General features: G+C 42.3%; 1 protein-coding gene across 1 annotated transcript in view; it reads right to left on the reverse strand.

Annotated features, from left to right (window-relative positions):
- The window catches only part of CSMD2 (CUB and Sushi multiple domains 2), a 621,951-nt gene that overhangs the window by 248,610 nt on the left and 360,152 nt on the right, over positions 1-13,189 (reverse strand). The gene's annotated exons all lie outside the window — the stretch shown is intronic.

Genomic DNA, 13,189 nt, shown 5'->3' on the forward strand with positions numbered 1-13,189 from the left:
TTCCCTGGGTGGTAACCAGGGTCAGGGCATGCCAAGTCCATTCCTACTCTTTAACCATTATGATAGGCGTGCCCTGGGGATTTGGGCAACCTCAAAGCTACAAAGCTACATAATTACGATAAGGAGGTGCTGAGTAAACACTGTCTTTCAGAGACCAAAGCTTTGGAAGAACCATGGGGGAGGGGTGATGGTGGCCTCATCTCCATGCCCTGCCCACTTCCTGTTCTCTCTCCTACTTTATCCTAAGGACTCACTCTTCTGGAATTCCTTATTTTAAACTCTTTTCATGCCAGTGACTAACAGACCCTGGAACAAGGCTGAGGTGAGGGAAGTGCTATAAGTGGAAAAACAAACAAGCAAGCAAACACTAAACCAAAATTAAGATGGAAAATAATAGAATGAAAAAAATTGCAACAAATATGCCAAAGGGTGAATATAAATATTAAATTAGAGCTTTTACAATTGCATAAGAACATCACCAGGATAAGCAAAGAGTATGCTCACAGGATTCGTAGGAGAGAAAATAGAATTAATATGAAAACAGTCTATTTCACTAGTAAAAAAAAATAAAGAAAAAAAATACGCAGCCCAATATTGTTGAGGCTTCATGGAAATTCATACGTATTTATTGCCAGCTGCAGAGTAAAGTTGATATAATCCTTTTGGAAGGGAGGATATGAATTCTTATCAACAACCACAAAACTATTCAAATATTCAGACTCAGTAGTCTCTAGGAATTAATTCAGAAGAAAAAGAGCTGCATGGACAAAGATGTTTATAGTGACATAATTTTATTAGAGAAAAAAAATGTGAACAACCTATATGCCAGCCTAATAATACAAGGTAAATTATAGCCTTTAATGTGATGCTGTTTGAACAAAATCATTAAAGTGATAAATACGACCCTGCAGAAAGAAGAACATTAAGCATCATTTTAAGTAAAACAGTAGATCATAAAATTATATGTATACTTCCGATTATAGCTATTACATATTTACATGTGGATAGAGACTGGACATGAGCCCCCGAATAAAAATTGTTTTCGAGTAATAGGTTTTGGGGTAATAGTTTTTCAAAATGAAAACAATATTTAATCTTTCTGACTGCAAAAATGATATAGGCTCATACTAAACACTTTTAAATGTAAAAGTATAAAGAGGGTAAAACTAATATGGGCAAATATTTAAATACCTTTATAACATTTATATTGATGTTTGGTGTTAATAATATTGAAACTTAAGTTAGCATATTTGGCTTATTAATTATGATGAAGCTAAGGTGAAAAATAATAATGAAATGATGCTTGCAAAAGAAACACACACACAAAACAAAGGAATTGGTGACTCCTTATGTTGAGCTTCTCCTTCCTTTCCCTGACTCCATTCATCCTCCCCTTTTCTACATTAGGTATCCCTTTTCCAACCTGCTACTCAAAGCCTTCCCATCCAGTTCTGCAAAGCGAACCTCGTCCCTAAGACATATTCAGTCTTATCCCTGTAGTCTCTGTGTTTTAGGGGTATAGAAAGAGTCTGAGCCAAGGGGAGAGATGGATATGAAAAAGCGTTTAGGCAACACAATATAGAGTTAATAGTGATTATTATGATATATTAATGGTGGTTACTAAGTGCAGGCACTGTTCTGAGCACTGTCATCAATTACTCAATTTAGCTGTCACAATAACACTACTTGGTAGGTAGCTCATTTTAAAGATGAAGACACTGAGGCACGCAGAGATTAAGTAATTTGCCAGGGTTGCTTGGTCAGTAAATGGTAACAGCAAGTTCAAATCCATCTGACTTCAGGGGCCAAGCTCTTAGCCACCCCTGAACATCCTATTATGAGAACAGTACTGCCCACTGGGCCTAAAAGTGGAGTCCACAGGGTGTTCTTAGAATTTGCTGAATATCGACCTGTCAACTCCTAACCACTACATTAGCACTGAAGTGGGGGGCTCTAGGCTGGTCATGGGTGCCCCCACACAGCCATGCTGTCTCCAGCTGCAATTGTAATGCAAATTATGAGGAATCCTAACCCAACAGAGCCAACGACCTTGAAGACAAGGGGCAAAATCACAAGGCCTGCCTACCAGTAGAACCGTACCAAGGCAGACCGAAGGCAAGAAGTGCTATGATTTCAGAGGGAAGACCATCAGAAGAACTGTAAACATGTGCACAAGTGGCTTTGCTGCAGAGGAGAATTTAATTAACATCACCTGGGTCCCCACCCCCACTGCATCACTCTATCACATTATTCTTTTTTCTTTATACCTTTGTAGTGGGTTGCCATCTTGCAAAGCTCCAGGGGCACCATTTTGAGTAACTGTATATGGTAGTTTTACTTATCACTCTCTAAAATTATCTTGTTCACTTGTTTGTTTATGGTCTGTCCCTCCCTCACCCCAACACATACACATATGTTCCATGAGAGTAGAAATCTTGTCTGTTTGATTCCTCTCGGTCCCTAATGGCTCCCAGATGCCTAGTGCATTCACTGTAGGTGCTCAATCAGCAAATCAATATTTGCTGAATGAATCAATGAATACAGTTGACCCCTGAGCAACACAGGTTTGAACCACACACATCTACTTACACATGGATTTTTTTTTATAAATACAGAACAGTACTGTAAATGCATTTTCTCTTTATGATTTTCTTTTTTTTTTATTTATTATTTATTTATTTATTTATTTATTTTTTTAAAGATTTTATTTATTTATTTGACAGAGAGAATGAGAGACAGAGAGCATGAGAGGGAGGAAGGTCAGAGGGAGAAGCAGACTCCCCGCCGAGCAGGGAGCCCGACGCGGGACTCGATCCCGGGACTCCAGGATCATGACCTGAGCCGAAGGCAGTCGCTTAACCAACTGAGCCACCCAGGTGCCCTCTTTTTTTTTTTTAAAGATTTTATTTATTTGACAGAGAGAGACACAGCGAGAGAGGGAACACAAGCAGGGGGAGTGGGAGAGGGAGAAGCAGGCTTCCCGCTGAGCAGGGAGCCCAATGCGGGGCTCGATCCCAGGACCCTGGGATCATGACCTGAGCCGAAGGCAGACGCCTAACGACTGAGCCACCCAGGCGCCCCTCTTTATGATTTTCTTAATAATATTTTCTTTTCTCTAGCTTACTTTATTGTAAGAATATATAATACTCGTAACATACAAAATATGTGTTAATCAACTGTTTATGTTATCGGTAAGGTTTTCGGTCAGCAGTAGGTTATTAGTAGTTCAGTTTGGGGGGAGTCAAAAGTTATATATGGATTTTTTGACTGAACAGGGTTGGGTGGGGAGAGGTTGGCACTCTACTCCCGTGTTGTTCAAGGGTTAACTGGATTTAATGGTTGATACCATCTGAAAAGATGGGGACATGAATACATGTGCCTCACCTTCCCATCCCGTTCTAACCCCCAAGCAACAGAATTGACCAAAGTCTGAAAAACAGGTGGGTACCCGAGTCAGCTCTGGAAACTAGGAAAAAATACCGGGCCATGACCCTCAATGCATTTCTCTTAGACACAGTACAGATCTGTTCCTAAATAATTTAGAGTAGAAAAGAGAATGACTCAGCCAAGTTGCTAAACAGCAAAGACAACAGAAACTGCTCCCAGTGTCAAAGACCTCGAAAAATATATTAGTCACATAAAATTCATTAAAAAAAAAAACACTCAAAGATGTTTTCTACCCAACCAAGAGATAAATCAAAATGAAGAACTCAAGTGTGGGAAAGTTTTGATCAATAAAAAAAAAAGATTAGGAACAAGCAAATAAACGGTATAGTAAAGAATCTAAATAATTGCTATAAACATAGTTATAAAACAGAATGCAAGCATAACAAATATTCCTTCGAAGAGAAGATAAAAGATATCACTCCTGCCCAAACCCCAGGGTAAAACTCTGCAGATGACACTGATAGAAAGCATAAAGTTGGAGCAAGGAGATATGCTAATTTCCTCATCTTGCAAGAAACTCTCTTATACAGTTTCTGTGGTTAATTAGAGAAATATAGGTTAGACCATGTTTTTAAAGATGTTAAGAGTAATTAGTAATAGACTATAAAGTAGCTTATCTTCAAAATTATCAAAGGGGGAAGAAGGAAAGCAGTCAATTTAGCAAAAAACGGAATTCAAAGGACAAAACAAGGAAGCATAAAGAGGGGAAATGTAAAGTAAATGCTAAAAAAAAGAAAGAGACAAAACATTATTTATGACAATATACGTGTACAGGTTAACCTAGCCCAGTAAAATATAATTCTCATTTTGGAACAAGACACACGACTTATACAAAGTGTCTCAGAGTAGTTAAAAACAAGGGAAGGGGCCAACAGAGCTCAGACTTCACATTAGAAGAGTATTAAAGTTTACCAGTGCTAGGCTCCAGAGATTCCTATGTGTTTGGTGGAGTCGTCCAGAGCATCCACAGGTCCTAAAAGCTCCCCCAGGTGATCCTAAATGTGCAACCAAGGTTTCAGAAGGACCAGTGGAGGCAAATGCCAACCACCCAAAAAGGGGGTTTTAATATTAAGATCAGACCCTTGGATGTTATAACGTCACACCAGACTCTTGGGCGATCCTTGTTTTTGGTCAAGAGTCTTGAACAGCTACCAAAAGACATTTCTTCTTGCACCTGGAAGGACATGAAGCTCATAAACTGACACTCATAGAAAAGAGCGTGGCCCTACAAAGCTCAGTCTAACACCCTAAAAGATAACTCAGACTCGTTGCCATGAGAGCAGGAAAACGGCATATGCATTGTGCTACAAAGGTCTAATCTTTCTCGCTCTGGAAAATTATGTTTGCATGCTACTTTGGAATGTTTCTGTTAGAGAGCACAGTTTGCTTCTCAGTGGCCAAAATGAGGAAAACATCAAGTGCTGTGATTGGATCTCATCATTATCAATCACCCAGGTTAAAAGAGGGAGATAAGATGCCGACCCCCTTTGGAAGTAGTTATGCTTATGGATCTCAACCTTGGGTAAACCTTTAAATCAGAGGGCTCTGCCATCGCTCAGACTTTTGAAAACTGATAAAGGTGGAAAACTCATTAGCAGGTGTATGCATAATTACTGTGTGTAATATCAGATCATTATTTGATATGACCTTGAGTAGAAAACACAAGGGGCTTGTTGAAAAACCCCCTTTTACTATCTTCTCTTTTGGTATTGTTATTGCTGGCTTCACTGCTTTCAAAATGATAATTCAATTATGGGGGGGGGGGTTGTTGACAAAGCAAAACAAAATCCAAAGATGATACTTAAACAATGGATGATGCACAGATTCCAAAATGAAGATATGACAGTTATGATACTTTATAGCCCAAAGCACTGACACCGATCAAATAAACTATTTTTAAAGAGTATAAGAGATGGAGAAAAATATACTAATCTGAAATCAAAAATAAGTAAAGATAAAGCAGATCTGTAAAATACTATGAGTGTGTATGTGTTATATGAAACTGTGTGGCCTTCAAACAAGGACAATCATCCTCTTTACAAGCACCCATGGAATATCACAGAAATGGGCTTTATCTTATGCTACAAGGAAATCTCCATAAAGCTCTCCACAAAGCAAAAACTATGGGGCCATATTCTCTGTTCACAGTGCAAATGAACTAGAAACCCATACTAAAAGAATACAGGAGAATCCCTAAATCACTTGAAAATTCACAGAACCCTTTCTTAAATAAGTTCTTGAGTTCAAAAAGGAAATGAAATCTGTCAATACAGACTAGTTATAAGAATGATGATGGTATCAGGTCAAAGCTGTATTTCACAGGAAATTCATAGCCTTATTCATTATTAAATTGTAGAAAAATAAGTTAAATGAATGTTTAAACTCAGAAGTTATGGAGAGAATAACTGAACAAGATCAAAGAGAGAACGGAGAATAAACTTAGAAAAGATAAAAATAGAAAAAAAATAACAGAAAAGCCCCATAAATAAGAAACTTCTCACTGGTCTACTCAAGAAATAGAGAGAAGGTACATATACATATAGGATAGTAAAACTAAGAAGACAAGTCAATTATAAAAGAATAGTGGGCGCCTGGGTGGCTCAGTTGGTTAAGCGACTGCCTTCGGCTCAGGTCATGATCCTGGAGTCCCGGGATCGAGTCCCGCATCGGGCTCCCTGCTCAGCGGGGAGTCTGCTTCTCCCTCTGACCCTCCCCCCTCTCATGTGCTCTCTCTCTCTCATTCTCTCTCTCAAATAAATAAATAAAATCTTTGAAAAAAAAAGAATAGTATGTTTAACATACTAATAAATTTGAAATCTTGACAAAACAGAATTTCCTAGGAAATTCTGAATTACCAAACTTGTGTGAAGAGAAAAACACAAGAAAACTGGAATGTACTTAAGGAGTAGGTGGTTTTGTGGCTAGAGCTTTAAAACTTTAAACACACCATAATAGCCATGCTATTTAAATTAATTTTGATACAACTACTCCCATAAAACAGTATATATGATACACATATTCATACCCACCTACTCACACACCAACATACCCACAGTGTAAAAAGAAATCCCATATTCAAAGCGTTAGCAAATCAAATTCAGCCCTACAACAATGAACAAACACAGCCTATATAATGAAAACAACAAAACTTTACTGATAGGCAGAAAAGAAAATTTCAAAATGAGAGATGCACTATTTTTCTGGGTGATGAGTTCATATTATTAAAATGACAATTATCCTCAAATCGTTGTATACATTGAACATAACTCCAGGCATAGCACACACCAATTTTTTTCTTTCTGAAACTTAAAACAATTTTACGATCCATCTGTTGTAATAAACAGGTGAAAAGAGCCAATGTCTCCTTAAAGAGATAAGGTGCCAGTCAGCAGTCCCTTACAACAACCCTCTGAGGTGGATGCTATTATCCACACTTTACAGATGCAGAAGCTGAGTCCAGGTGTTCAGGTAACCTGCCTCCAGTCACACTGCACGGGGGTGATGGGCTGGGATATGAACCCAGTCAAGCTGGTTCCAGAGCCCAAGCTCTCAGCCATGACACCTGCTTTCTCCCAGTGTAAGGAGGCCTTGCCCACTCAGATATTAAAACATATACTCAAGCTGCAATAGTAAAATCTGTATTGTATTAGCTTCAAATGAGAGAGAAATGGAGCCAAAAAAGAAAAGTTTAGAAACAGATACAGACATCTAAAAATTTAGTATATGACGAGGGGGGCTTTTCACATTGGCAGGGCAAAGGTGGATGGATCAATAAAGGATGCTGGGACAAATGGCTAACCAGCTGTGGAAAAATTAGATTCATACCTCACTCAATGTACCACAGAACTACTAGAAAAAAAAATATAAAGAATATAAGGAATATTCGTATAATCTCAGAGGTGGAGATGGACTTTCTCAGCATTACACCAAAGTTGGAAAGCATGTGGGAAATGATTTTTACCTACAGACATGAGAAACTTTCGGATTTTAAAAAAATCACCATAAACAAAACCTCAATACTGAGGAGCAAATGGAGAGGAAATATTTGCAGGTTATTCCAGTTAAATATTTACTATGTTTACCATATACAGAACGACAATTCAATAAAAAAGATAAACACTCAAAATAGGAATATAGGCCAAGGAAATTAAGACGTCACTAACAGAAGAGTAAAGCTGGTCAACAGAGATGCGGGAAATGTACAGTATTATTGGAAAACAGAAACGTCAAAAGACAGAGCTCTCAAGTTGGCAAAGGAAAAACAGACAGCATGGAACTTTGCAAGAGAACGGAGAGAAGCTGGAAGGGCAGATGGAGGCTAAGCAGCTGAGGGAGGAGGAAAAAACAGGAGAGTGGTTGCTAGAAGGAAGGACTATCTGTTCTGAAATACAGCGGAGCATCTGAGGAGGGCAGAATGCCACCCTTCGGGTTTTAGTGACAGGAGGTCATCGGCGGCTTTGGTGAGAGCAGTCTCCGGGTGTGGGGGATACAGAGGTCAGAATGGGCAGGTGACAAGGGAGCGGTAGCTGAGGAAAGGATGCAGCAGGGAGGACATCCTGTCAAGGAAGTCTGGGTGTAAAAAGGAGCATTAGAGAACAGGCAGGGTGATGGGGGGTGTGAAGAAAGAGCTTTCCTTCTAAGTTTTAGAGACCTGGGGTAAATTTAAATGGTGATGGGCAGGACTTGGCGATGGGGAGAGGCTAGAGACACAGAACAGGGAGGATGGACTGCACATAAGGCATAAGGTTCCTGAGAAGGTGGGAGGTGAGGGAGACTCTATAGCAAGAACAGTCCATTAATCACTGGTCGTGAAAGTGATGTGGTGGGTATTGAGGTGGATGCTAAGAGAAAAAAAGAGAAAAAAGGAGAAAAGGAAGAGAATGGAAATTTTCTGAGTGCACTGTAAGTAGTGAAGGTAAGGACTGTTTGTAAATTGTACACTTCAATTAGTGCAAGCGCGTGTGTACCTCATTGCATTTCTTACTGTGAGTTCGATGGTGTACGTAGGTCCCTGATTTAAAGCCTAAAAGGGATGTATAATCTACAGGGGGACTGCTTTTTGATGGGAGAGAGGAGTGAACATCTCCATTATAAAGCAGAGAAGGATGGGAAGGAGTATAATCTGCAGGCTGGGTGTCTTTGGTATTTGCAAGTTGATGACTGTTGCCAGGCCTGCTGGGTGGGAGGCAAGGTCACTCTCCAGTGCCAGGTGGGGGCAGAGGCTGCTCATGGGTTTGAGGGGAGCGGCGAGTGGACAGCTTCCACGGAGAAGAGAATAACAGGCTGACCTGAGAAGCACAGATGGATTGTTCAGCACCGCAGCAGGCTCTACCGAGCTGCGCCAATTTGCCTGGTTGGGCGATTTTCTCCAGCAGTGCTCACTCAAGCAGGAGAGGCCCAATCAGGTCGTTCTTGCTTCATTGTGGGTCTCTGGACCAGTAAACTGAGGCAGCTCTTCAGGCTTCACAAACCCACCCTTGAATGTCTTTGGCCTCCTGCTCAGAAGCTCAGCATATGTTCGGGTTATCTTAATATCATCTCTGGTGCTGGAGTCTGGCGAAAGTTCTCATCGAACTTCACTGGGGCTGTGCAAGTGGTGAGAGGTTCTCAAAGTCACATGCAGGAGGGGTAAAACTGCTCCCCCCCGGCAGGGCTCACCCTTATCCTAAAGGAGATTAGGTTAAGGTGGGGTTCTCTTGAGAATACTGAGGATGTCTTACAGAAACTCCCACATTCCAAAGGGAGCTTTGGGATCAATGGGCAACGCTGGCCACGTGTTTCCCGAGCACACGGTATGTCCTCTTACATTCATACTGGATGTAATTCAATCCACAGGCCATGAATTGTGCTCATGGCTTTGTGTTCCTTTTTTCTTTTCTTTTCTTTTCCTTTTTTTTCCATTTGGTCCAATCCCCACCTCCCAGGCCAGCAAGACTGGGGCGCTGGTGTCCTGAGTTAGATGAGCAGGGCCTTCAACTGAGCTGATCTTCCCCTAATTCCTGAACCATGTCCATTCTGTCCTCCATCACACCCACTCACTTTTCCCACCTCTGGCTCTGGCGTCCCTTTGCAGTCATCTGCAAGCTTTCCTTCTCTACCTGACATTCACATTGTGGAACATGAAGGGATCAATTTCAGGGTCGTCTTCTGCTAACTCACATCCTCTCTCGGGCACCCCACCCCACACATGACTCCTCAATGTATGCCCCCTGGGCAGACCACTCTTCAGAGCCCCAGACCTGTATATCCTGGTCTTGCAACATCTCCACCTCGCCCAAGGATCACCGGAGCACCTGCTGTGTGCCAAACACTGCTCCGGGTATGAGGGATATAGGTTGGCAACCAAAGAGGAGCAAGCCCTCAGCTCTCGTGAGGTCGATATTGTAATAGAACCTAAGCCTAGGTGAAGGGAAAAAGTGAACATAGTGGGGGTGGCTTACTTACAATGAGGAGGTCAGAGATGGCCTGTGTGAACAAGGAGCCAGCCATCACAAGGGAAGACCGCCACAGACGAGGGGATGAGCTTGGTGCAGGTGAGGGACAGAAAGGGGAGCACTGTGGCAGAGGCAAGGTGAACCCCAGAGCAACTAGGAACGGGAGATGATATGAAGAGGATGGCAAAGGGCTTTCAGACCATGAGAAGGAGTTTGGATTTTGTCACAGCGGATTAAACTAAATATGTCCAATATTGAACTCCGAAGTCTTCTTTCCTAAACCTGGTTCTCCTGGATACTAAGGGTCTGGAATGTTCCCTGGTGTCAGCAAATGTTTCAGCCCTGTCATCACTCAGTGATGGGCTTTTCTCTTCTCACTACCCAGCCACTCCTGCTTTATGCCACTGCCTCCCAAGTAAATTCCAGCAGCCCGGGCCCTCCTGCACACGGCAGACCGGGGAGGGAACTATGTGATGTACATCTCTACTGGGGATCCCACCGGCATCTCAAATGCATGTCCAAAATTGAACTCTTTATCTGTTTTCCTAAGCCTCCCTCATTCCTTATCTCCATGAATGACAACGCCCAGTTACCTAAGCAAAATACATCAACTCCTTCTCCCTCACTCCCATATCCAATCAGTAACTAACTTCGGTTGATTCTATCTCTTCAATATCTCCTGTACTTGTCACATCCCCATCGCTCCCCTGTTAAGTAAGGCCCTCTTCCTGCTGCAGTAGTCTACCTGGTTTCCTGGCTTCAAAACTCACTCCCTCTGAATCCATCCTCTAGAGTGAATTTCATAAATCACAAATTCTCATGATGTTACATCCTTTCCTGGACCTCTTTAAATACTCCCAATTGCACAGAGGATAAAACCCAAACTCCTCACAAGGCCACAAAAGACCCTCAAAGCCCTAAGGCCTTCCCACTCCCCCACTGCATCCTCCATCCCAGCTGTATTAGATGACTCACAGCCCTACAAATGTGCAAGGCTAACTCCATGTCTTGCCTAGGCCTTTTTTCCTTTCTAGAATATTCTCTCCTCCTGTCCACCTGGAAAACTCTGTTAAGCATCATATCTCTTGAGTGGTGTGGGTCCCTCCCACCTTTCATTTATCCTTCCTGGCTGCGGTCATGGAGTCTGTACACCAGGTTCATCTCACTCAGTGCCTGCTATGGCTTTGCCTTATCTTCTTGAGCTTCTGCCTTCTACCATGAGAACAGAATGCTCTATGTACAGACTGGTCCTTCAGCCTGGATCTCAGAATGAGAGGCTATGTAGAGCCCAGCCAAGCCCCACAGAGCTGTAACTGACCTATAGCCCTCATGGGATATGAGTGAGAAATAAATGTCTGTTGTTGCAGTCCACTGAGATTTTGGACTGTTGATGCCACAGCAGAAGTTGATTAATACACTATGAAAAGGGATATGAAGAACTCAGAAAGTGAAGGACTGCCTTTTGGATAAGGTGGTTAGAGAAGGCTTCTCTGGGGAGGTGGCAGCTAACAGGTAATGAGAAGGACCCAGCCACCTGATGAACATTCCAACACGGTGAACTGCAAAGCGCAAAGGTACTGGGGTAGGAAGGAGTTTAGAGACTCTGAGATCTGAAAGAAGGCCAGTGAGTCTGGGCAGAGTAAGTGAGGGGGCAAGTGGCATGGGATGAGGAGAGAGGTAAGAAGGGGTCAGTCACATCATGCTTCATAGACCTTTGGCTCATAGATCTCCCTCAGCATCCAAAACATTCAGCTGAGGACCAGTCCCTTTCTTGGCATAAAGTCTGTTGGGTCATGGTTAGGGTAGCCACATAATACATTGCCCAAATTGGGACACTTTTGAGAATACTAATAATTACTTTAGGACACAAGATATAAACTGGAATTGTCCCAAACAAATCTAAATGTATGGTCACCTCACTCATGGTACTTTTATTTTCCTTCTGCAAGAGTATACTTTATATTGAGGAGGTGGTTTCTGTCTCAAGCTCCCCATTCACAATCCAGTCCCCTTCTGGAGCTGGAATTTTAAACTGAAGCTCACTGGTGGGGTTCTGACAATTCCTAAGTTCTTGCCTCCCACAACCAGCCCCTATTCCCTGTACCTCTTTAGAGGTTGGCTAAGTTCTTGGCCTAAACTGACAATGCCACTCCTGTTCAGCTCTTGCAATTACCCACCTGCAGCCATGATTGCTTTTTGCCACACCTCTGGAATAATGCCCACCCAAACCATTCCTGGTGCTTACCTTAGCCTTTAGACCTATTCAAAGCCAGGCTCTGAACTGGGGTCTGATGTATTCCTTAGCTTCTGGCTGAGGACTCCTGTCACCAGCTGCTAAGATAGGTCTAGAACCTTATGGAACAAAGCATGAGGAAAGTCCCTGCTCTGCACTCGTGGGAAGAGGCTGAGTCTATACTTTCGGGGCTCAGCTTTTACCTTGAAAATAGACCATAAATTCTTTGAAAAATATGCATAGTGAAGCCAAGCCAGTACCCCCAAATTGGAACAAATGTGAAGCCTTAAAAATTTGGGTTTGCCTGTTATCTTTGACTTACTAGTTATATACCTTTTTTTTGGGGGGGGGAGGGAGGGTACTTCTTCACTGACTTTGTTTCCACATGTATAAAAATGGGACTAATAACTTCTAAATCACGCATTTGCTGTGAAGATTCATTGTGATTGTGCTTCTGAAGGCGCTGAGTGCAGCACCATACCTGGGCACATGGGAGGTATAAAATCAATTTTTTGTTGAATTTGAAATGAGGCATTTCCCACTTCTGCTGCTGATGGCTGTCTCCACACATGCTCCTGGTCAGCCTATCTCTGAGTCTCAGCCAGCCCACTGAGGCAGCAGGAGAGCTATCTCCCCACCTCTTCCCATAGCCCATTGCTCAACCAAGCAAGGTTTGCTCTCTGGTCCTTGGTCCCTCTTCTCCTCAATGAGTGAGTGGGTAACTCCAAATCCAGAAGATTCTGACAAAACTCATTTGCAGGAATGATTGAGGGCTTGGTTACTAACTATGCTTGGTACTACCTTCTGTGGGAAGACCAACTTATAAAAGGAGACATAGTCTATCAGCTATATAAGGGGGTACCTGATGCTGAAGAGGTCTATATCTGAGTATTATATATTCTGTTAGTTTTGAGTTTTGTCTGGGATTCTGATAAGCTGTGCCATGAGGGGTGAAGAGTGGGTGCCTCAATGACCCAGTCTTCCTTGAGTGCCAAGCAAAGGTGCATCTCACTGTTGTGAGGTCTCTCAGCTGCCCATGCCCAAACCCTGGGATCCCTGAATGATACTTAGGGTT

Source organism: Neomonachus schauinslandi, chromosome 4, assembly GCF_002201575.2.
Source record: "Neomonachus schauinslandi chromosome 4, ASM220157v2, whole genome shotgun sequence".
NCBI lineage: Eukaryota > Metazoa > Chordata > Mammalia > Carnivora > Phocidae > Neomonachus > Neomonachus schauinslandi.